At 37.3% G+C, this 25,593-nt stretch overlaps 1 protein-coding gene across 1 annotated transcript in view; it reads right to left on the bottom strand.

Moving 5' to 3' along the window:
* Positions 1 to 25,593, bottom strand: part of DISP3 (dispatched RND transporter family member 3) — a 2,757,501-nt gene that overhangs the window by 1,198,379 nt on the left and 1,533,529 nt on the right. The window lies entirely within an intron of this gene.

The raw sequence follows: 25,593 nt of genomic DNA, 5'->3' as shown, positions 1-25,593 counted from the left end.
CCTGCTCTAGACTTTGAGTATAGTGGGAGGTGATAGTGCTTGGAGAAAGTGTGCACTGAACTCCAGGTGGCTGCTTCCAAAATGTCCTTGGTAGGGACCCCCCTGAGGAATGCTGCAGAGGTAGCTGTGGCTCTTGTGGAGTGGGATCTGATCCTTGCAGGCACAGTTTTTCCATGAAATGAGTAACAAAAGCGTATGCAGTGGGCTATCCATTTTGAAATTGTCTGTTTGGAAATAGCCTTTCCCTGAGCACCTACAGCATAGGACACAAAGAGTTGCTCAGATTTCCTGAATGGCTTTGTTCTGTCCAAGTAGTAATGAAGTTGTCTGTGAATGTCCAAGGAATGTAGTAGTCTTTCCCCTTTGTTTTGTGGATTATAATAAAAGGTAGGTAAGTGGATAGTCTGATTCAAAGCTACACTGGATACAACTTTTGGCATAAAGGTAGGATTGGTTCGTAAGGAAACTCTGTCCTGATGGAAAATGATGAATGGTTGCACAGCCATGAGGGCCTGTAGCTCCGAAACCCTGCGTGCTGAGGTGATAGCCAGAAGAAAGGCTGTTTTCCATGACAAGTACTGTAACTGTGTTGAAGAAGCTGGCTCGAAGGGAGGAAGGGTCAGCTTTTCCAATACGTAGTTGAGGTCCCAAGCAGGGACTGGTGGTTTCCTTGGGGTTTTAAATTATTTGCCCCTCTGAGGAACTGCCTTAAGAGAGGGTGAGAGAATAATAGAGGATCTGTGTTGTATTGTGCAGAAATGGCTGAAGCGTGGATCTTGACTGAGGAGAATGAAAGTCCATTGTTTAGCATCTCAGCTAGGTACTGTAAAATTTGAGGTATATTTATTAACCAAGGATTCTGCCCCTTTTCTTGATTCCAGGCACAGAATCATTTCCATTTGGCGGAGTAGGCCTTTCTAGTAGAAGGTCTTCTGGCCTCCAAGATGACATCCTGCACCTCCTTGGAGAGGAGAATCTGTTGGGAAATCAAGGAATTCTCCATGCATCTAGATTTAGAGTTTTGAGATGGCTGTGAAGAGTTTTGTAGTTGTGCTGGGACAACAAAAGAGGGACTAGAGGTAGGATCCATGGTGGGGAATGTGTCAGGCTCTTCAGGAGCGGATACCAGTGTTGTCTTGGCCAGTCTGGAGCAATGAGAATCATTTTCGGCCTCCTGCTCTGGCTTTTAATAGAACTTTGAGCAGCAGAGGAAGAGGCGGGAAGGCATAGACTGTCAGTGTTGCCCAATTGAATGAAAGTGCGTCCACTTTCCAGGCCTGTGGATGATAGGTCCTTGAACAAATTTTTTTTAACTGGCAATTTCTGTGGGTAGCAAAGAGATCTTTGTCTGGCTGTCCCCATGCCCGAGTTATCTTTGTGAAAAGTTGAGGATGCAACTTCCATTCGTGTGGATCTGTCATATTTCTGCTTAGGTTGTCTGCCAGTGTGTTTTCCTTCCCTGGCAGGAATTGTGCCTGCAGTTGAATTTGCAATTCCATTGCTGTGTTCCATAGGGTCATGGCTTGCCTGCACAGGGGGTATGAATGAGTTCCCCCCTGTTTGTTTATGTACCACATCACCGTGGTGTTGTCTGTCCTTATCAATAGCTGGCCTGGATGCAGTAGGTCTTTGAAGGTCATAATAGCCTTTTGCACGGCTAGCATTTCCTTTTGGTTGATGTGAAGGAGCTTCTCTTTTCGTGCCCATTTTCCCTGAATGCACTGATTTGTCATGTGTGCTCCCCAGGCATAGTCTGAGGCATCTGTTGTGATGATTTGAGTTGCTTGAGGTACACAGAAAGGAAGACCTGTGTTTCTTTGGCAAGCTTGAGTCCACCACAAAAAATCCTTTTGAAGGCATGGAATGAGTGGTATAATTGTTTCCAAGCTGTGGCTGTGTTGAGACCATAAGTTTTTTAGGTACCATTGAAGTTTCCTCATATGCAGCTTTGCACATGGGATTAGTATGATGCAAGATGCCATGAATCCCAGAGCCTGCAGGACTTTCCTTGCAGTTAGCCTGGTGTAAGTTGCCATTTTTCTGAAGTATTGAGACAGTTGCCCTTGCTTGTCTGACGTGAGGTAGGCCATCTGGGTGGTTGTATCCAAGTTGGCACCCAGGAAAATTATTTGTTGAGAGGGTATTAGTTTTGATTTCTTTTTGCTGACTGCGTATCCCAGGAAGTTCAACAGTTTTATTACAAACGCCAGGTGCTGCAGTAGTATGTCCTTGCTGTCCGCTTGGATCAGGCAGTCGTCCAGATATGTGTAGATTTGTATCCCTTGTAGTCTGCAGAAGGCGATTACTGATGCCAGGCATTTAGTAAACACTCTGGGTGCAGTAGATAAGCACATTGCTTTCATGTCCATGAGAGCTGAAACTTGTTTTTGTGCCTCTGCCCTTTGATTTTGTGGCAGGTTTGGCAATGTCTGTGGGTTCAGTGATTTTTGTATCATTTGGACTAATTCTGAGCATATCTGGGAGTTTCCACCCAGGTTCCTAACATAGCTGAAAAAGGCCTTATGATTGTCCTTTGAATCCATGGCAATTTTTCTCTCAAAATTGGCCTTAGTTGATTTTATGAGTGCTCGTATTTTTTTACTAATAATGATCAGGGGCGACTTCCCTTTTATGGATTTTGTTCTATCATGTAATAGCTTTCTCCTCTTATTGTAAAGTTTGTTAATGGCTGGGGTCCACCAGACTGGACGTTTGCCCTTTGTGGAAAGAGTCTTGGTTTTATTTGGGATTGCCTGATCCATGCAGTCCTGGAGGTGTTCATAGGTTCATGGAAAAATACAATTTTGAAGGAGCAAAAAGTACAGTTTTGTACCTACCATAAATGTAGATGTTCGAGTGCTCATACAGCTGCAGTCATAACAGATGGGTTATCCTGCCATCAGGCGGGTCCTCGGTCGGCCGAATTCCAAAGTCTAGGTCCGGCGTCGATTGTTGTCGCTTCTTCCCTGACGTCAGTGCTGCAGGGGTATAAAAGAGGCAGCCAACGCCATTTTCTTCAGTTTTTCTTGCCCCAGATGTCAGGTGCCCCCAGAAGGAAGGCAAACATTTAGTTATGCAAAGATGCAATGCTGATAAATCAAAAACAGTAGTTGCAAGCAAATACACCATAAAAGAATACCCCAAAAAGGTTATATGAAAAGTGTTTGTCATAAGGCCTGTCCTAAGAGGGGATGGAGGGAGGGAAACCTGGACTGCAGCTGTATGAGCACTTGAACATCTAAATTTATGGTAGGTACAAAACTGTACTATGTTCATCGTGCATACAGCTGCAGTCATAACAGTTGGGTAGAATCCCAAAGCTAAGTAATGGTGGTAGGCACTAAGTGGAACTAGGAGGGGCTAGGATGCCCTGCAGGACTGCTGTGGCAAAGCCTGCTCTAGACTTTGAGTATAGTGGGAGGTGATAGTGCATGGAGAAAGTGTGCACTGAACTCCAGGTGGCTGCTTCCAAAATGTCCTTGGTAGGGACCCCCCTGAGGAATGCTGCAGAGGTAGCTGTGGCTCTGCTGGAGTGGGATCTGATCCTTGCAGGCACAGTTTTTCCATGAAATGAGTAACAAAAGCGTATGCAGTGGGCTATCCATTTTTAAATTGTCTGTTTGGAAATAGCCTTTCCCTGAGCACCTACAGCATAGGACACAAAGAGTTGCTCAAATTTCCTGAATGGCTTTGTTCTGTCCAAGTAGTAATGAAGTTGTCTGTGAATGTCCAAGGAATGTAGTAGTCTTTCCCCTTTGTTTTGTGGATTATAATAAAAGGTAGGTAAGTGGATAGTCTGATTCAAAGCTACACTGGATACAACTTTTGGCATAAAGGTAGGATTGGTTCGTAAGGAAACTCTGTCCTGATGGAAAATGATGAATGGTTGCACAGCCATGAGGGCCTGTAGCTCCGAAACCCTGCGTGCTGAGGTGATAGCCAGAAGAAAGGCTGTTTTCCATGACAAGTACTGTAACTCTGTTGAAGAAGCTGGCTCGAAGGGAGGAATGGTCAGCTTTTCCAACACGTAGTTGAGGTCCCAAGCAGGGACTGGTGGTTTCCTTGGGGGTTTTAAATTCTTTGCCCCTCTGAGGAACTGCCTTAAGAGAGGGTGAGAGAATAATAGAGGATCTGTGTTGTATTGTGCAGAAATTGCTGAAGCATGGATCTTGACTGAGGAGAATGAAAGTCCATTGTTTAGCATCTCAGCTAGGTACTGTAAAATTTGAGGTATATTTATTACCCAAGGATTCTGTCCCTTTTCTTGATTCCAGGCACAGAATCATTTCCATTTGGTGGAGTAGGCCTTTCTAGTAGAAGGTCTTCTGGCCTCCAAGACGACATCCTGCATCTCCTTGGAGAGGAGAAACTGTTGGGAAATCAAGGAATTCTCCATGCAGCTAGATTTAGAGTTTTGAGATGGCTGTGAAGGGTCTTGTAGTTGTGATCGGACAACAGAAGAGGGACTAGAGGTAGGATCCATGGTGGGGAATGTGTCAGGCTCTTCAGGAGCGGATACCAGTGTTGTCTTGGCCAGTCTGGAGCAATGAGAATCATTTTCTGCCTCTCTGCTCTGGCTTTTAATAGAACTTTGAGCAGCAGAGGAAGAGGCGGGAAGGCATAGACTGTCAATGTTGCCCAATTGAAGGAAAGTGCGTCCACTTTCCAGGCCTGTGGATGATAGGTCCTTGAACAAATTTTTTTTAACTGGCAATTTCTGTGGGTAGCAAAGAGATCTATGTCTGGCTGTCCCCATGCCTGAGTTATCTTTGTGAAAAGTTGAGGATGCAATTTCCATTCGTGTGGATCTGTCATATTTCTGCTTAGGTTGTCTGCCAGTGTGTTTTCCTTCCCTGGCAGGAATTGTGCCTGCAGTTGAATTTGCAATTCCATTGCTGTGTTCCATAGGGTCATGGCTTGCCTGCACAGGGGGTATGAATGAGTTCCCCCCTGTTTGTTTATGTACCACATCACCATGGTGTTGTCTGTCCTTATCAATAGCTGGCCTGGATGCAGTAGGTCTTTGAAGGTCATAATAGCCTTTTGCATGGCTAGCATTTCCTTTTGGTTGATGTGAAAGTGCTTCTCTTTTCGGGTCCATTTTCCCTGAATGCACGGATCTGTCATGTGTGCTCCCCAGGCGTAGTCTGAGGCATCTGTTGTGATGATTTGAGTTGCTTGAGGTACACAGAAAGGAAGACCTGTGTTTCTTTGGCAAGCTTGAGCCCACCACATAAATTCTTTTTGAAGGCATGGAATGAGTGGTATAATTGCTTCCAAGCTGTGGCTGTGTTGAGACCATAAGTTTTTTAGGTACCATTGAAGTTTCCTCATATGCAGCTTTGCACATGGGATTAGTAGGATGCAAGATGCCATGAATCCCAGAGCCTGCAGGACTTTCCTTGCAGTTAGCCTGGTGTAAGTTGCCATTTTTCTGAAGTATTGAGACAGTTGCCTTTGCTTGACTGGCGTGAGGTAGGCCATCTGGGTGGTTGTATCCAAGCTGGCACCAAGGAAAATTATTTATTGAGAGGGTATTAGTTTTGATTTCTTTTTGTTGACTGTGTATCCCAGGAAGCTCAACAGTTTTATTACAAACGCCAGGTGCTGCAGTAGTATGTCCTTGCTGTCCGCTTGGATCAGGCAGTCGTCCAGACATGGGTAGATTTGTATCCCTTGTAGTCTGCAGAAGGTGATTACTGATGCCAGGCATTTCGTAAACACTCTGGGTGCAGTAGATAAGCACATTGCTTTCATGTCCATGAGAGCTGAAACTTGTTTTTGTGCCTCTGCCCTTTGATTTTGTGGCAGGTTTGGCATGCCTCTCATTTTTGGAAGGGTGTGAAAGTGGAACCTGTAGCCTCTGTCTATAATGTCCAGAATCCATTTGTCTTTTGTAACAATATGCCAATTTTTTGAGAATAATGTCAATTTTCCACCCAAAGGTGCTGCCATTAAAGCTTTGCTTGGCAGGTGTAGGGGGAAGTCATTGTGTCTGTTTTCTGAAAGACTGTGATCTATCTTCTTCACCTCTTGGGGTTGGTGCTTGCCACTGCCTGGCTCTGAAGGATCCTTGAGGTTGCCCTCTGCCCCTTGGGTGCCTGTATCTGCCCCTTTGAGGTCTGTCCGTGGCTGGAAAGGACCAATTTTTTGAAGGCCAGTTTCTGCTGAAACGTGGAGGCTGTACCTGCAGGAAATCTTTCTCTGTTTGCATTGATTTTGCTTTTTCCTCCATTTTCTTTAGCACCTCCTCAACTTTAACACCAAACAATACATCTTTTTGAAGAGGTGCATCTAATAATTTAGCTTTGACATGATCTGGTAAGGTTTGCTCTTTGAGCCAAGCATACCTACGTATAACAGACCCCGTAACAGCTGCTCTACATGAGGCCTCTAAAGCATCAAAACCACACTGCAAGGTATGTTTACCCACTTGCTCTGCACCATGCAACAAATCCTGCAACTCTTTTAAATCTGGTTGTTCTGGTTGTGTCATCTTGCTTTTCAGCTGAGTTATCAGAAACTGTTGATACTTTAACATATGGAACTGACAATTTAATGCCCTCATGGTTAAAGTGGCCGAGGTGTACACTTTTTTCCCCCACCTTTCGAAAGCTCTGGAATCTCTCTCTGAGGGTAATGGGTTTTTAGCAGTAGAGGCCTTAATTCCCTTGGGACCCTGTGAAATTGTTTCTGGGTCAGCAGTATGGCTTTTATATAGGAACTGGTGAGAATCAGGAACCCAGTAATACCTGTCTGGTTTAACAGGAGCTGGAGGCAAAGAATCAGGATTAAGGCTGGCTTCTGTGTACACATCATCCAATATATCTAAAACAGGAGGGATAGCCAGAGGCCTATGCTGGGGGAGCAGAAGAAATTTCCTGAGCCTTTTCTTGGAATCAGAGTAATCTTGGCCTTCCCAGTGAAAGTGTTCCCTCAATATATGCAGGGTTTCCCCAAAAGAGAAGTCCTCTGGGGGGGGGGGGAGACCGAGGGAATAGACTCCTCTGCATCAGAGTCTTCATATGGAGAATAGGCATAATCCTGGTCCTCAGGTAGTTCTGAGGTAATAGAAGCTTGATCTGAGGAAGGGTAGTCTTCCTCTAATCTGGGCCTTTTGTCAGAGGGGGGATGAGAACCCCTGATAAAAGTAATCAAATCCTCAGCCATTTTAAGCATCTGTTTTTTAGGCATGGTGCCTTGAGAGGGGGTCTGAGGAACCTGTTTTTTGGTTTTCATTGCTGCTTTAGATTTAGTGAAGGCTTTAATAGAGAAGGAGGAAGGTCTGAAGACCCCTTGAGAAATTGCAGGCCTGTCTAAATTCTGAGTTTCCCCGCCAGAAGTGACGTCGGGATCTGTAGTAGGGATGGGGGCTGAGGAGCCTGCGACCTCGGGTACTTAAGACACTGGTAATACATTGTCATCGGTACTCAGGGGCTGCATAGGCACCTCGCTGAGTACCGGAGAACCGGTAGTCGGCCTTAGCGTGGTTTCAGTAGGTGGAGCGGACCTCGTATGTCGGTCCTTATCTTTGCGTTTTTTGCTCAAAACTGGAGTCGGAGTATCCGACGACATAATATAATTAAATTTTTTGCCAAAAAAGTGAAGGGCGAACTTCGCCCGATGCTTAATAGTGCGCTTATTGAATCTAGTACAAAAACGGCAGGCCGAGACGTTGTGGTCTGGGCCTAAGCAAGGTATACAGAAAGAGTGGAAATCCTTATGCGGTATTTGCTTCCCACATGAAATGCAATTATTAACTTTGTCTGACATCGGTCTGAGGCAAGAAAAGTTTCCCTAACGGGGTATTTAGCTTTCAAGAAGACTTCGGCTGAAATACTTTCGTAAATCTCAGGAGCTGGCCAACCGGCACTTGCGAACTGCTTCTGCTTCGGGCACCGCGTGGCAAAAAAGACTGAAGAAAATGGCGTCGGCTGCCTCTTTTATACCCCTGCCGCACTGACGTCAGGGAAGAAGCGACGACAACCGATGCCGGACCTAGACTTTGGAATTCGGCCGACCGAGGACCTGCCTGACGGCAGGATAACCCATCGGTTATGACTGCAGCTGTATGCACGATGAACATCACACACACACACACACACACACACACACACACACACACACACACACACACACACACACACACACTCTGTGTCCCAAAAACACAATACAAAACTGATTCTAATCAGAGACACTTTTAAAATATTATTCACTGGAGAAAATGACAGAAGAATTAGTGTGAATTAATATACATTTTCTAAAATGAAAGAAAGCTCCCCTGTTCCTCTGTCATGTTCCTCACAAGACAGTGGTAAAAACACAGAGCCTCTCGGCATTTTTTTCCACTGTCTAGCTATTTGCCCTCTTACTGTGTTTATCGAGGAACATGAAAACACACACACATGCACACACACACACACACACACACACACACACACACACACACACACACACACACAACACAGTCTCACATCTCCCTACATCATTTCCTACACACACACAGACACACACACACTCTGAGTCCCAAAAACACAGCAGTACAAGACCACTTCTAATCAGTGATATTTTTAAAATATTATTCATTTGAGAATGTGACAGAATAAGTGAGTATGAATTAATATACATTTTCTAAAATACAAGAAAGCTCCTCTGTGACTTTGTCACAATCCTCACGAGACAGTGGGAAAAATGTTGAGCTTCTCATTGACATTATTTCTGCTGTCTAGTTAATTGCCTTCTTAATATATTTATTGAGGGATGTGATAAAACCACAGAGGGACACATATTTTACTTAAAAACTAAAAAGGAATAAAATAAAAATATAAAAAAGTTTTTTAAATAAAGAATGCTTTTTATTCAATTGCTCTAAAAAGTAAAAAAATAAGGAAGAAGAGTGAAAACTTTGCAAAAGAAACGCATATAAGCTTATTTCAGAAGAGTATTTGATGTTGGATTTGCTGATTCCTCCCAATTCTTCTGCTACCTCAATAACAGAATCAGCAAAACCAACCTCTAATGAGTTTTCACTCTACTTCCTTATTTTTTACTTTTAAGAGTGACTGACTAAAAAGTATTCTTTATTACAAAATCTTTTTTATACATATATATTTATTCTTTCTCTACTTTTCTCACGTCATATTACCACTGTAAAAATATTTTTCTATTTTTCCTGAAATACCATCCAGCATTCAGACCATTTTTTTATAAAATGTTCTTATAGTAATATGAGCTTTCCATAACTGTATTACTAATCCCTTTCCTTTTTCATTCTAACCTTTCTTATTTATCCTTTTTATTCCTTTGCTTATTTTATATATTCCTTGATTTTTTATATTTATCCATATTGCAAGATGATAAGAAAATCCTATTTCAACTACTTTCCCTCCTCCTATAACTAAACCGTTTGATAAAATAATCTGTTTAAGATTTATACATACCCCTTTTGTAAGTCCATGATCTTTTGTCCCAAAGTTTTAACTTACCACATCTAACATTTTTTATATAATTTTCCCTCTTTTTACACTTGCTTCTTAAATCACAACTAAAGTTTCTTGTTATTATAATATTCATATTTGTCACTACATAGTCTAAATCTGATGAAATCAGCTTTCCTTTTTTTACAGTTAGTATAAGCATATAATGTTTTAATTCTGTAGGCTTGTTCTTTCCATTTTAGGTTAATCTTCCCATTTTTGAAAACGTTACATATAATAACTTTACTGTGTTTCTAAGGAACACAGCTATTCCAAAACATCTCTCATTTCCCAAAATCCAGATTATTTTCCTTGATATAGGTTCTCTGTGTGTAATCTTTATTTGTTAAAAATATTTTGTCTGCTAATATAATTGCATCCACATTACATGTATTACAACACTCCAAAAATTCCTGTTTTTCTTACTACATTCTTAATAGTATTCACATTTACAGAAAGCACTCAAATTTTTTATTTTTTCTGGATTCATAAGTAATTACTAGTCTAACGTTCGTAATATGTCATTCTAAGCCTAATTTTGTTCCCAAAGGTGAGAATCAGACAGTGTATTTTGTGTCTGTGAGTCTAACACTTTAACCAATGTACCCACCCCAATCTTTAGATGTGTATATTCTTTTCCATCCATTTTTTTTCTTTTTTTCATTGTACTTATCCCTTTAAATTTTCCTTTTCTGTCTTTTACCATTTTACCAACATAATTCCTTTCCCCTTTTTACTACCTCCCAGTTTATGACTTCTGTAGCACTTATTTCAGGACCTTCTGCTATGTTCTCTTTGTTACTTTTTTCTCGTCACATTTTTCTTCTATTTCTACTTCTAAACCCTTTTCTCCCTCTTCATTTTCTTCTCTTTCTTTTCTCTTTTCTTACTATTATTTTTATTTATGCAATCCAACCATAAATGCACAATTTTGTTACATTTCCTAACATTTCAATTCACGTTTTTATATCACGTTCCAGTTCCCCATTTCTTCAGAATCCTGGTTTCAATATTTGCTTTTCCTTCATTTCACTCACTACTCCATCATCTCCTACTTTCTTCATCTCCCTCCTGCTTCTCCAGGCTGCCTCTGTGCCTAGAATGAAAAAGGAATTGTTCCTCCAAAGTAGTTCCCACTAACAACAATGACAAGTAGGAATTTTTTATTGATACATATACATTACATAATCTTTACATATTTACATTATTTACATCAATTTACAAATCTCTATACATTATAAACTTAAATTTAAGCATCCTCCCACTATTTTATCTACAACAAAAACATTATTTTCTGCAGCATCTTCATCAAAGTCCATTTTCCATTGCATTTAATTTCATTTAGTCACTCGTTCCATACAGTCCATGATACATAAAATATTACTCGTTCCATTTTCTTCACTTTTTTCCTCTTTTCATGCACCATAATAACCAAATTCTATAATGTCCATGTTTATTTGTTCAAATTTTAACAGACTTTTCACCCTATTATGTTTATAGGTTCATAGGTTGGCACTAGGCTATCAGCCCTAGGGCCTATACAAGCCTAGCCATAACAATTCCCTGGATATTTCTTCCCACAATATTTACTTCCCTGGACCCCTGTCTAACAGGGTGACTGATGTGATCATTATTTACACATTTCTTTTCACAAATTAACTCTTTCACATTTCAAAAACATATGCTCAGTAATCTCAAAACTCTCCACATTTATTACATATTCTGTCTTGCTTTTTCTTGTATGTCATATTTGCCTTAACTGGCATGAAAATCATTACATTCCTTAATCTTTTTATAGTTATTATATCTCATCATTATGGCTTTTATATTATGTTATCTATTTCTAAATCTTTCTTTGGATCAATGCAATAAAATGCTTTCCTAATATTTAAATACCATTCCCTTCCATTTTCTCACATACTTTCGTTTTTATTTTCCATAACATAATTTTGTTTTAATACTCTTTCATTTCTGAATTCATGATGCTTTTATTTCTTTTTTTTTAACTACCATTCCTTCCCACATTTCTTTGTATTTATAATATAGTATAATTTCAGATAAAATGTAAGATGCTGCATGTACCATTGGGTTTGTTAAACCCAAACCTCCTTGCTCTTCTTTCATATACAGAATCCCTCTCTTGATTGGATTCAGTCTAGTGCCCCATATAAAAGAACATATAATCATCATTAGATCCTTTTTCATACTTAATAGGGATCATATTGATATTACCAATATAAGCAACTTTTCTTATTACCATGGTGTTCAACAACTGTGCATTTTTCTATATGAAAATCTATAGGAGTTCCAAAAAATATCATAGTGTTTACTTCTTTGAGTACATTATCCCATTGTTGTCTGCATTCATGCCTTCCAAATATTATTGCTAATATAGCTATATATTTTTCATTGAATTCAATACCTCCTATCATACCTTCAAAATAAAATTGTTTATTTTTCTCTTTATTTACACTTAAACCATTTTTTACATTTACACTTAATATTTCATTTATTTTTTTCATCTATACTTTGCTTTCAGAAATTAGTACAATATCATCCACATAATTATATATTATTGGCAATGGTACTTCCTTCATCATTTTGTATTCACCGCTACTTGACATTTTATTAATTTCTCTCACTCTTACATTCATAACTACTGAAATAATTATACTAGTAGCTGGGCAGCCCTGCTTTATTCCCACATTCTATTTTTATTTCTTCCCCAATCCAGTCATTTACATTTAGTTTCACATAGTTCCTTTCATAAACAGATTTTATTACTTGTAATACTTTTGCTTGCATTACATGCCTGCAAAAGTCCCCGTAATGATTTATATTGAATATTATCATAGGCTTTACTTATATTCCTTATCATAACTTTTGCTTCTACATTTTTATTTATGATATCATCAATTATTTCTTTTTTTTATTCATAATAACTCTATACTTCCTTTTCCTCTACTTCTGAATGCATTTTGGTCATATATTCAATCCATTTTTTGTAAAATGTTTTATTATTATTCTCATAAAAATGTTATAATCCATATTATTCAATGTTATAGGTCTCCAGTTTTTTATCTCCTCTTTATTTCTTTTTTTTAATATAAATGTTGTAACTCCTGTACATATCTCTTTCTCTTTAATTCCAGTTTCTAGCCATTTATTCATAACTTTTACAACAATTATTTTTTGCCACTCCTTCATTTCTCTATAGATACCATATTCAATTCCATCCAGTCCCGTTGCAGAATTCATGTTAATATCTTTTAAAATTTCATCCGATTCTTTCATAGTTATTTTTTGTTCTAAATACTCATTGTCTTTGTTATTTGATTTTTCACCTTTATAAATGTTTTATATGTTTTCTTATCTTTTAACTAATAATTCCAACCTTTATAAATGTTTTATACGTTTTCTTCTCTTTTAACTAATGATTCCAACCTTTATAAATGTTTTATACGTTTTCTTCTCTTTTGACTAATAATTCCAACCTTTATAAATGTTTTATACGTTTTCTTCTCTTTTAACTAATGATTCCAACCTTTATAAATGTTTTATACATTTTCTTCTCTTTTAACTAATAATTCCAACCTTTATAAATGTTTTATATGTTTTCTTCTCTTTTAACTAATAATTCCAACCTTTATAAATGTTTTATACGTTTTCTTCTCTTTTAACTAATAATTCCGATACGTATTCTTTAATTATTTCATATATTCCTTCTTGCTGCCTTGTTTGCTTACCTTTGTTATTCTTTAATTATTGTATTTTTTTTTCCTTTTTATTATTTTACTCAAATATTGTTCTAACTCTTCTTTCTTTCCTGTAAACAATATTTATATAACAAGTTAATTTTAATTTGATTAATGTTATATATTTCTCTTTCTTTTTCATAAAAGGAAATTTTTCTTCTCTAATAAGTCTTTGAATGTTTCTTATCTTATATCTTATAGCTATCGTTTTTTCTTTGTTTCTTCCTTATACAGTCTAAAAACACTTTTTTTTTTATATTTCTCTTTAAAATTAAGCCACCAAATAGTCCAATTTTCATAAAAATTCTCTTATTCATATGATTTTTCCATAATTCCATAAGTTCTTTTTTCTCTTCTAAATATAATTCCTTCTCATTAATTCTCTTTATTAATTTTCCTATTCTTATATATTCTTAATTTTCCTGTACTTTAACCCATATAGCTAAACAATCCGAAAATCCAGCATACTTTATTTTTTTTACTTTTAAACTATCAGATATTAAAAAATAATCAATTTCTATCCTTATTTCATACCTTTTCTAGGCCCAGTGCTTAATTTCCAATACACTTAACTTTCCACTTCTCATAATTAATTTAGCCATCTTAACATTATAATTGCTCTTACTTTTTTTCTCAAATTACAATTAAAATTGCCCACCATTATAATTTCCATATTGAGGCAAACTTATTCAGGAATATTTTTAAACATCATTTCTCTTTTTTTTTGTTACACATGCATATAAAGCTATAATTATATACACATATTTTTCCATATCAAGTGCATTACTGTAATTTGTTGTAGTTCAACTATGGTTACATCTAATATGTTAATGCTTTCGTGACATAACATACATATGCCCAAGCACATTTCTTTCCCCATGTTCCAAACTATCACACCATTCCAAAGTTTTTCAGTTTGTGTTCTTTCTTCTTCTGCTAATAATGTGATATCTTCTAAAACAATAACATGTGCATCTACTGCAGCACCCCATTGTAATGTACTATTCTCATACTGTTCTTATTTAAAGCTATTTTCAACTTTTAAAAACAGTTCAATAACATTTTAATCCCTTTCCTTTCTTATTTTCTCTACGCATTATATTTTTATTACTTTCTTTAACTTCATGTACAACCTCTTTATCAGTCACATCTTTTTGTACATTCTCTTGTATAACACATTCTACTATCTCTTCATCCTGTATCACTTCATGTAAAACCTGCTGTTTATCAGTTACATCTTTGTGTACATTCTCTTGTATAACACATTCTTCTATCTCTTTCTCCTGTACAACTTCATTTTCTTGAGCATTCATTTCACATTCCAGCCATGAATGACCAGTATTGCCACATCTGTTGCACTTTAAAATCACATTTTTTGCATTAATCCCTATTTTACCACATAAATAATATTTTCTTAGCACATTCACGCCAACTGAAATAGTTCACCACTCTAAACTTCTAGGAGTCCTTATCGATGATCAATTAAAGTTTGACATCCACTTACAAACTAATATTAGGAAAACACATCACAAACTGGGTGTGTCACATTGCCACAACCGTTACCTCACCCCTTCATCCAAACATACCCTCTCTACTACCTATCTCCTCCCTTCCCTTCTGTATGGTGCTCCTCTTCTTACCAGCCTTCAATACTCCCTAAAGTCCAAACTAGCTTCCTGCTACAACAAAATTGCCAAGTTTGCTACCGGATCCAACTACTCCTCCCACCATTGCAAAGCCCTCCACTCATTGAACTGGTTAGAACTCCCGAATTATCTTTCATACATCCAATTCTCCACTGCCCACAAACTCATCTTCAGATCATCATATTGTCCCTCACTCTCTTCCACCCTCCATATACACCAGCTGAGCAGATCACTCAGGTCCAGCAACCAGAACCTCCTAGAAGTACAGAAGCCTATACACACCCCAGGGACACTTCTACTATCTTTCTCACTAGCACAACTATGGAATTCCCTTCCTCCACATATTTGTACTACCCATAACCTCTCCTCCTTTAAGAACCTCCTTTACTCCCACCTCTCTTCACGATAGGATTGTTCCTGTTCCCATCCCACCTGACACCCTCCACTACATCCCTACCCTGCTCTATCCTATTTGTTATCCAATCACTATTTCTCCAGTATTTCTATCCACCTTTCTCTTTGTAATTAAAGCCAACTAGTAACCTTCCCTGCTTAAGGCCTCATTCTTAATTATTTTTCTTATTTCTGCCTTATGAAAGTATACCTTTCACTTTCTTTTTTATCTCCTACTATTGCAATTTTATATGTCCTAAGAATACTCCATAACAGCAATCCTTCAATAAATTTTTCCTCATCCACTTTGTGGTTGTTTTATTCCCATAAATGTATACATTTTAAACTTTTTTTTCACTCTTTAATTTAAAATCTAAGTATAACTGTCTTACTGTCAATTTTAATTGTAATAATTGCATCATGATATTCTGTTGATTTCTATTTTATAACGGCATTTGAATATTCTGTTATTTTTATTGTAAAACTGTTTTTGGAGCTTTTCTCCCTAGGCCTCCATTAAAAATAGACTCATTTTTGGCCCAATGGACTTTCCCGATAAACAAACTGCAAATAAATAAATAAATGATAATTTTTCTCCCCAGAAAAATAACAAGTCTTTGGTTGACCCCTGTACTTCACAAAATCCCTATTACCATGAACATTAATAATACTATGTACATGCATAACATTATCATTTTCCATTTTCAGTATTACTGCACATTCCCATCCCCCAGTTCATAGTCCTCTTTCATCATATATTTCTGTAGTGTCCATTACGTCTTTTCATATAGTTTACAAATGTTCTTTGAGTTCTTTTGCTTCAGCTTCAGTTCTGAACTGGATAATTATTCTTTTTTTTTGTCTGCAAAAAGCTTCAACCACATATTCTGTCCATGGATAAATATTTTTATTTTGTTCATATGTACCCCAAACTTTTTCATGGCCTGCCCAGTCTCAAATATCAAATCACTAAAAGTCTGTTTACTAATTAAAATGAATACTCTTACCTCTTTTGCTTTGACAACCAGAGGTGCTATGACAGAGTCCCAAACATCACACTTGTCTAAACTTTTTCTTTTTTACTGCTCACACATGCTTTATACTTATTTTTTGTTTCTTTTTTTCTTCTTTCTTCCTTCTCTAACAGTTTGTCTATAAGTTTTTGTCTCTGCAACTTTTTCTGGCAAAGTCTCTTTTTCTCTTTTTTCTTCTATTTTTTTCCATGATGTCACTCCATGAAATTAATGCTCCATTTTCTGGCTTACTTTTGTTTACCATTTCTTCCAAATAATCATCCTGCAACCTCCTCCCCCAATTGGAGGGGTGTAATTATGCACTTTTCAGAGGTAACTGTCTCTCCATCAAACAATCTCCTCTGAAAGATTTCCTCTGAAGCCATCTCTGTTTTAGCTACAATCTCCTTTTCCCCTGATGTCACTGTTTTTCTGCACTCATAGATTCATAGATTCATAGATTAGTACTAAGCTAACTGCCCTTGCGAGCCATTTTAAGCTTAACCAATTATCCCTAGTGAGACTCAAACCCTGCACCTTGTGTTTGTAAGGCAAACACCTTAACCATTAGGCCACCCACACTCGCATCATCAGAAAAAAAAACTTCTAGTAGTGATTCTACCATTTCACCTAAATTTTCAGCAACTTTTACTTCAGTTTCTGCAAAAGCTGAACCAGCCATGTTTTCTCTTTGTTTCTCCAGGCTGCCTGCATGCCTAGAACAGGAGCAGGAAGTCTGATGTGTCACACACAAATGCTTCCCCTACTACCAAGAGTAGGGGAAGTTCCCCAATGCTCTGGCTAAATTTCTCCTAGTAGTATAAATACCACCTTGGGACTTCCCTGAAAAGAGGCCACTAGCCTAGTGGGACTGGCATGATCAACAAATAATAAATAAAGACTTGGTATTGTCATAAAAGACAAACTTAAAGTTGGCCAGTACATTAATACTGTTGTCCAAAAAATAAATGATCAAACTTTAGGTCTACTTTAAAAAGCTAGGCCATATCTCAATGACTACAAGAGGAAAGTAACTGCAGCATCCTTCTTTTTTCTAAGCCTGTTGCATGCTGGCTAGAATCACCAGACCACATATCACATACAATTAAATATTCATAGATTGTTACTAGGCTAAAAACCCAAGGGGGCTTTCTAAACCTAGCCAAGTTTTCCCAAAAGACTGATGACATCCCTTATCCAAACAGTATATTGGAGGCCAGGCATTTATAACTTACCTCTGTTCATAAGGGAAGTGGGTGCCAGGGCTGGTGTAAATTTCCTGTTCCCCATCCACTGGTCTGGGTTGCACTTAAATTGATGAAATTAGCTTCACACAGATGGGAAGCCTGTTCCACAGGAGGGTCCTGTACATAACTCATAGTGGCACATACAAAACTACACTATCCCTCAAAATGTCCAGCTATCGGTAACACAGTATGGTGATCCAAACCCAAAAATAACCTTTTATAAAAGGACTAACACCAAACTGAGTGTCAACAATCCAGGAACTCACATGGGTACTCCCTATAGTCAGCAAGCAGAACTAAACCATGGAACAGCATTTTCCTCACCATCAGACAAAGAAACAAGCAACTTTCTTGCTTTTAAATCTGAACAGAAATCACAAGTAAATCACATTATAACAATGAATCTGCAGGATAAAAATACTCAGATACCCAATATTTCCTCTTGTTTCTTACTAAACCAGTTCTTCCTAACTGTCTTTCTTATGCCTTACTGAACTGAGTGTACTGCACTCCTCCTAGCAGTGTGAGAATATCTTACATTACTAATTCTTAGCGATCTTGTTACACTGATGATAATTTCCTGCCCCAGTGAAGTTATGCATTGTGCACCAATGTTACTTCTTACACCTTACCACACTTTAGATATAGTTTTGGTTTATTCCATTATAGTGAATTTCATTGTTCTTTTATCTACTGTCAATTGTTTTTTAGAGTTTATCTAAACTTTGTTATATTATACATCTGTGATTTCTTGGAGACGTTCGCCAGTGGCCTCCTCAGAAAATAGGCAATGTAACCCCGTCAGACTTTCCTAGGAAACAAATGTAAATAAATAAGTAATTCATGCCTGTCAGTGTTATAATTGGTGAATTTTTATGGCTGGGAAGGAGTTCAGATAAAGATCTGTCTCTTTAACAGGTAGTGTCAGCTCTGTCTTGCATATGGACTGCATGGCATTAACACTGTCATGTGGGCACCAGAATTCATATCCTCACAGTATAGAAAACAGAACAGTGACAGCTGCTCATTTATCCTGCATGTTATGTCACAATATGCATCACTGTCTTGGGGTAAAAGATTGGCCATAAGATGGAAACTATTAAGGTTAGTAAAAAGTCACTGTCCTTGGCAGCCAGATGACCGTGATAAGCAGACAAAGAGGTTTTCCTCGGGCAGTTATTCTGTGCCTAGTTGCAGCTCTGTGGTCACAGATCATTATTTCATTGAACAAGCTCACAGCTGCAGTTAAGTGAAACAGAGGTTTAATGCTCACCCATGGGATACAGCTGTGAAAACAGTTCATTTTAAGGTGGGATGCTTGTGTAATGGTGGGAATGCAGGAAAGCTGGATCATTCTGCCAGTAATCAGGTAATAATGCATTTAAAATAAGCAAGGACTTCATTGGCCTATAAGTCAGACAATGGGACAACATAATTACTGTTTTGGTAAAGAAAGCATTTACTATTACAAAGATTTTCAGTTAAACAGCACAGGTAAAAGTTCAACTATAAAGTGAGGATCCACTGTTGAAAGTTCTGTTTTATTACTATAGCAAAAGTCAAAAAATTGAACCTCCAGTGCCCATTGTCTTGTAATGTTTGGGTATGTACCTAATGACATTGACAAGTGTCTCATGTTCTTAGTCTATTGTGGGAGAGTAAAATCATCAATTGCCTGCTAGGAAAGGCAATGCTTTATAATAATGCAGCCACAGTGCATAGAGACAAAAATGCCAACACAAATAAGATCAGCAATATGATTATAAAAGGCTTAAATTTTAACTCCAGAAAAAATAGCCATCCAGACCAAGTAGGGCTCAGGTGTGCTCTGTGTCTGCAGCTACATTCCCAGGTAACCAGTGTTGCTGTTATTGTGCTGATGACTTGATGACTGTTGTTAAGGCACTGATGAATGTTGCTATGGCGCTGATGACTTGACTGTTGTTATGGCGCTGATGACTTGACTGTTGTTATGGCGCTAATGACTGTTGTTATGATGCTGATGACTGTTGTTATGGTGCTGATGATTGTTGTTATGGCGCTGATGACTGTTGTTATGGTGCTGATGACTGTTGTTATGGTGCTGATGACTGTTGTTATGGTGCTGATGACTGTTGTTATGGCGCTGATAACTGTTGTTATGGTGCTGATGGTAACATACAGGAAAATGCAAGCATGAGGAGTACCTATAGTACCGTGAGGGCAGGAAGCTGCTCAAGTGGTATGACTGAGATACAGGACAGAGCAATACACAGAGGATTCTCATTCTGTATACCCTACCCTCAATAGCCTACAGGTTGCTGCAAGATGACCCATGTCTCACTTTTCCAGCCATGAAAGACCCAGTCTTATTTGACATCCTATCTCTTCACAAAACCAATGGCTCCACAAATTCCCACTCTAGGGACTTAAATATGCTCCAGAGGGACTTAAATATGCTCCAGAAATACATGAGACTCACTGGAAGGATGAGTTCCTAGCTCAACATATTCCTAACCTAAGGAGGACATAGCCACTTCAGGACAAACAAAGTACTACTTTGGCTACCTTTAAGGCTAGTCTGACAACAGGCTAGGTTGACACACATTTACATCAGGGTTATGTACGGCCCTGCTCAGTTTGGTACATGAGCCGATTACGTGCTTGTAAAGGGTGGACACAACTTATAACTGTGTCCGCTTAAAGGTATATTTTGCTAAAAGGACCTTATGGTTCCTGTGATCACCGGCCTAGTGTTGTTCTTATGTTCAAGTGACTATTGGGATACTGCAGGGGATCAGTGTTGGGAACATCTCCTGCTTGTCAGCTTTAACAGGGAACAGGGCTACAGTAAGTAGAGAAATGTTTCCCAGTTACTGGTGATGAAAAGATGTTTAACCCAGCAGGAAATGCAAGTAGGATGTGAGTATATTTACAGAAGGAGAAACAATAAGGGGTTTGGAACCAGAAAATCCATGTTAAAGATGTGAGAAAAATAATGTATTATATAAGCCACAAACTCTTGCACAGCACACTAGAAGGACAGTTTAGTTACACTATATGTGAAGCAAACAAACAACACTGATGTTTCCTCTGACCACATAAAAATATAGATACTACAGAGCAAGGGAATCAATTAATGGAATTATGCAGATAAGGACATTACCAAGGAGAGATCATAGTACGCAGATAAGGACATTACCAAGGAGAGATCATAGTACACAGATAAGGACATTACCAAGGAGAGATCATAGTACGCAGATAAGGACATTACCAAGGAGAGATCATAGTACGCAGATAAGGACATTACCAAGGAGAGATCATACTGCTCCTACACCTTAAGAAGGTGCAATGTGGAGAACAAACAGCAGTTTTACTGATCTTACCTGTACATGGACACAGTCAAATCAGATATTATGGGAGGGCTACACAGAAAAAGACAATGACATAAGGACAAATTACATAACTTAATATTTGTTTTGAAGAGAGGAAGATGCTGATAATCTAGAATTCACTCTCTACTCAAATAAAAAAAAAAAAAAAAAAACTTTCTGACCTTGGAGTATTTCAGGTTGTATAAACTCTCCAATGTGAAGTATTTCAGACAAACTCACATGGGCATTATGTCTTAATGCAGCTATTTTAGAAATCTTAGGTAATATAAATGCTACTCATATAGTCTGATAAACCTGCCGTAAGTACTTTATGTTCTCTCAACTCTTCTACAGGTCTCCTCTGCTGTCTCCTGGAAGTTCCATTCATGTTTGTAAAGAGTGGTCCTTTATTTTATTTTCCCCTATTCCACACCCTCAGACTAAAAAGGTCCTAGCCAAATGTGCCCTATTCAGTTGGTATACTACTTTGGATCTCTCCTTAAAATTGTCCCCAGCCTGGTGGGAGTAATCTTGTCAGCAAAGGATAAATTAAAATAGAAAAATGGTTAAATGACATTAAGCCTAACTTGTCCCTTCACATCCCCATTTCCATGTCATTAGAATCATTTTACTACATTTGTATTTAATTTAACATATATGCAATATTTACAAAAAAGGAAGATATTTAATTTACAAACTATGTATTACATTAATATATATTATGTTGTCAAGATTACATTAAATATAAATTTTCCCTTTTAGTATTCCTTACATTTTAAAATAGGATTTCTAACTTGTTCCAGCAACCAACATTTATCTTATTTTTTTTAAATCTTAATTTTACTGTATCTTTCTCTTTTTCATATGGCTCCCATGTTTCTGCTAGACAGAGGCAGACATAAATGCCCAAATTTACATACCCCAACATAACTTCAAGAAACCTCATAACTAATAAACCCCTTCCTTCATATGGACACAATTAGGTTGGCTTGCATGGCTAGACTTATAAATGCTCTAGTGGTTGATAGCCTAATATGTACCCATGAACTATGAAGCTATATAAAGTTGTGGCTAACTCCAAAAATTCATTTAATAACAGTACTGTGTCAAATTTTCATTTCTTCTTAATTATTTTACTGGTAACAGCTAAAGGACTCCAGAACACTGTATATTGTTTAATACTCACTCCAAGTGCAACAAGAATATTTATTAATATTGTTGCTCTTTTTAATCTATATTTATGAGACCAAAATCCTTTACAAAATGGACTTCTTTTGAATAGGTATCTGTTTTCTCACATTTTATGCTTGTACTGTAAGCTTTACCTGCTTTACTACTACCCCAACACATTGGAGGATTTACATAAAGATGTTGTGCAAATATTTCCAAATGAAAACTTTCCAATATGTACTAGATGACTTTTAACCAACTGATTTCAGTAGTAGAACCTTATTCTTGAATTGAATCAGCTCATTTAATCATCCAGTTTCATGGAAATTCCTGTAAAGTTTATTAAAATTATTATTATTATTCAATATCAATCTATGTAATTTAGATACGTTTCTTTTGTATGACATTTTACCATGCATATAAGAGAAATGATATATTCATATGGATTTAGTATGTTTTTTCTGTTCATAGGTTCATAGATTAGTACTAAGCTAACTGCCCTTGCGAGCCATTTTTTAAGCCTAGCCAATTATCCCTTGTGAGACTCAAACCCTGCACCTTGTGTTTGTAAGGAAATCAACTTAACCATTAGGCCACCCTCCCACCCTGTTCATCTTCATTCAAAAACTCATAAAACTGTTTAATCTTTCTCTGCTACAATGGATTACTATTATATTAAATGCAGCTAAATTATATTTAATCAATGCTTTTCTGTCATCCTTACTGTTCCTTTGTCAAGGCAGCCATACAACAAAAACAATGTTAATATTTTTTAGTTTTTCTGTGTCTTCAGTAATTTGCCTTTCTAATAATCTTTTTGTACAGACTATAGGTGAGCAATTTCCATTTTTTTTCTATTATATGATGTTACTTGAGTTTAATTCTTTTATACTGTTTCCCGTCAATATAATTCCTTAAGAACCTAAAACCTTATTTTTATTCAAACTGTTATCTTTATAAAAGTGTTTGACAATCTTTTACACTGACTACTATAAAGATCTAAGTATAATCATATTAAAAATTGCCACCAGGGAATATAATTCTTAATCAGGGAAATGTATTCCACTACATTCCCAGGGTATAATATAATTACTACATGAGGTTTTTAGCTTCATGGTCTCACAGGATGCAGTAGGAAAGAGATTAAAATATTTTTCACTTTTTATTAATTTTCATTCCAATTTTGGTTAACTGTAATACTTCTTCAATAAGATTTGCAAAGTTGTTATTAATAATTAGATTAATATCAGATAGGATACTTATTCCATAATATGCAGTTTCTTGTTTCTCCTAATTACATTTGTATTTGTCTTTTGGCATTCTATAGCTATGTCATGAATCTCAAGGGCAACACTGAGATCTGCTCTGAGTTACAACACAATGGTACTAAATATACAGAACCAACTGATACTGCCAACATCCTGGCAGATAGGTTCAGTGCTAACTTTACCCCCCCCCAAGGGCCCATCTCTATACCGGAAAAATGCAAAGTTCCTGTAATCATGGCTGCACAGGTAAAAAATTAAAAAAACACAAGACCAGCAAACAGTGGTAGTATAATCAGACTTTTTTATTTAGTGCAAGAGCACATAAGGAGTGAAAATCAGACCAGTTTCGGCTATGCTGCTGCTTAGCCTTCATCAGTGTGAATGCATTATCCATATTGCTCCTTATATATAATTAAAAATCAAACATGTGACCAATTAAAGGTGCTCATTTAGTCCAGGTTTAAATAAGCCCCCTAACTTAATGATCCATTTTTTCTCCTTGGTATTTAGTATTTTATATGTTATATATGTGCTGTTCGTTGGAACTATTTCATTTATTGGGAATCTTTTGAATCGCAAGCACCTCATACCTTCTAGCTCTGTTCATCATTTGGGATGGCTACTGTTTTTCTGACTATACAAATATACAGAAGTGATGGGTTTTCAGTCATGACTTTGCTATATTACGTGAAACAGTCTTTTTCATGTTCGTGATTGTTGCACGAGAATAATATTCATCATAATTATCATCATTTGGCTAAATTGATTCATTTCTTTACTCGGGCAGGCTTAGGGTTGCCACCTGTCCCACTTTGGGAGGGACAGTCCCTCTTTGGGCAGTTGTGTCCTGCAAAGAAATCGAAAAAATGGCAAATGTCCTGAGATTTTAGGACAAATGTATTTCCTATATCTTATGTAATAGTTGCATAAAACAGTTATTCTGTATCTGAAACACCTGAATGTTATAAGAAACACACTAAGCAATTAAAATGCTAAAGAATAAGCTTTTATTTAGGCAAAAAAAGTGAAGTTCTGTCCTTTGTACTGACCGTGGTTATGTTTTGCCCTGCAAAATCTAACGTTTTTATCAAAAATGTCCCATTTTGGGCATTTGAAAAGGTGGCAAGCCTAGGCAGGCTACTGTGCATTCATTTAACTATCAAGGAACAACGGTCTTCATACTTTTTTGTATGTGGGATGCCATTTTTTGCCGAATGGGAATTGTAAGGAGGAGCGGTTATCACTGTTTCAAGGACTTTTGAATCACTTGGGCTACACATTTTGTTGGTGTTGGCATTCTGATCATCTGGCTTAGGGAAAGCAGTGGACTCATCAACACATGCATCATTTGGAATCAACAGGTTCCTTTGCTTGGATTCTTATTTTGGTTGACATTATGTCCCTAGGAAGAACATACTCAGCTATTTTTATATGTTGTTGAATGTTATATTGTATTGGGACTTATGCTTTTTCTAAATTAATATTGATTTCAAACAAACTGTCATTGACACATATTTAGGTAGCTTATCTCTCATTTAACTTTGGCATATTCATGAGTTCTACATTATTGATGGTGGGACTCCATTTTTTACCAAAAAAGGTATTTGAACAGAGGAAGCACTATTTATTGCCTCATTTTTTGACTGGATGTTGTGGGATACGCATTAGAAATATCACAAAAATACGACCAGCTTTATTGGGACTATATGATTTCTTTGGTCCGATTTTTTCAACAGGGGACATTTTGACTCGATAATGGACATATTTAGTAACCTTTACACTTGATTGTGTTGGGTGAATGATACAGGTTTAACTTAATTTTGGGCACACTGTACGGTAAATGAATGTTTTATAACTATCGCAACTGTAACATTTTAGGTTTATTTATTCAAACTATATGTTTAAATATGTTTTCATGGAACATTTGAACATTAAAAATATATAAATAGTTATCTGTATGCATAAAGATAACTATTTATATATTTTTAATTTTTACATTTCTTACCTTTAATTCATAATGGTTACTGCTGAGTGGTGAATATTTATATCAACATTTAAATGCTGACGTTAAACAATGGTGCAATGCTAGTAAAATGTATGTTAGGATACACACTTCTTTCATTTCAGAGATGACCTGGTATCAAGATTCAGGTACAGGGGTTATAAAATGGGACAGGTTCTACAAGTTAGAAACTGTGTGGAAAATACGGAAATGGAGGACCTCCTTCAATATAATAAAAAAAAACACAAAGGTGAGGGATTCCCCTTAAGG

The sequence above is a fragment of the Protopterus annectens genome, chromosome 2.part1 (genome assembly GCF_019279795.1).
Source record: "Protopterus annectens isolate FY-2018-M chromosome 2.part1, PAN1.0, whole genome shotgun sequence".
NCBI lineage: Eukaryota > Metazoa > Chordata > Ceratodontiformes > Protopteridae > Protopterus > Protopterus annectens.
This window is presented reverse-complemented; position numbering and strand designations above follow the sequence as displayed.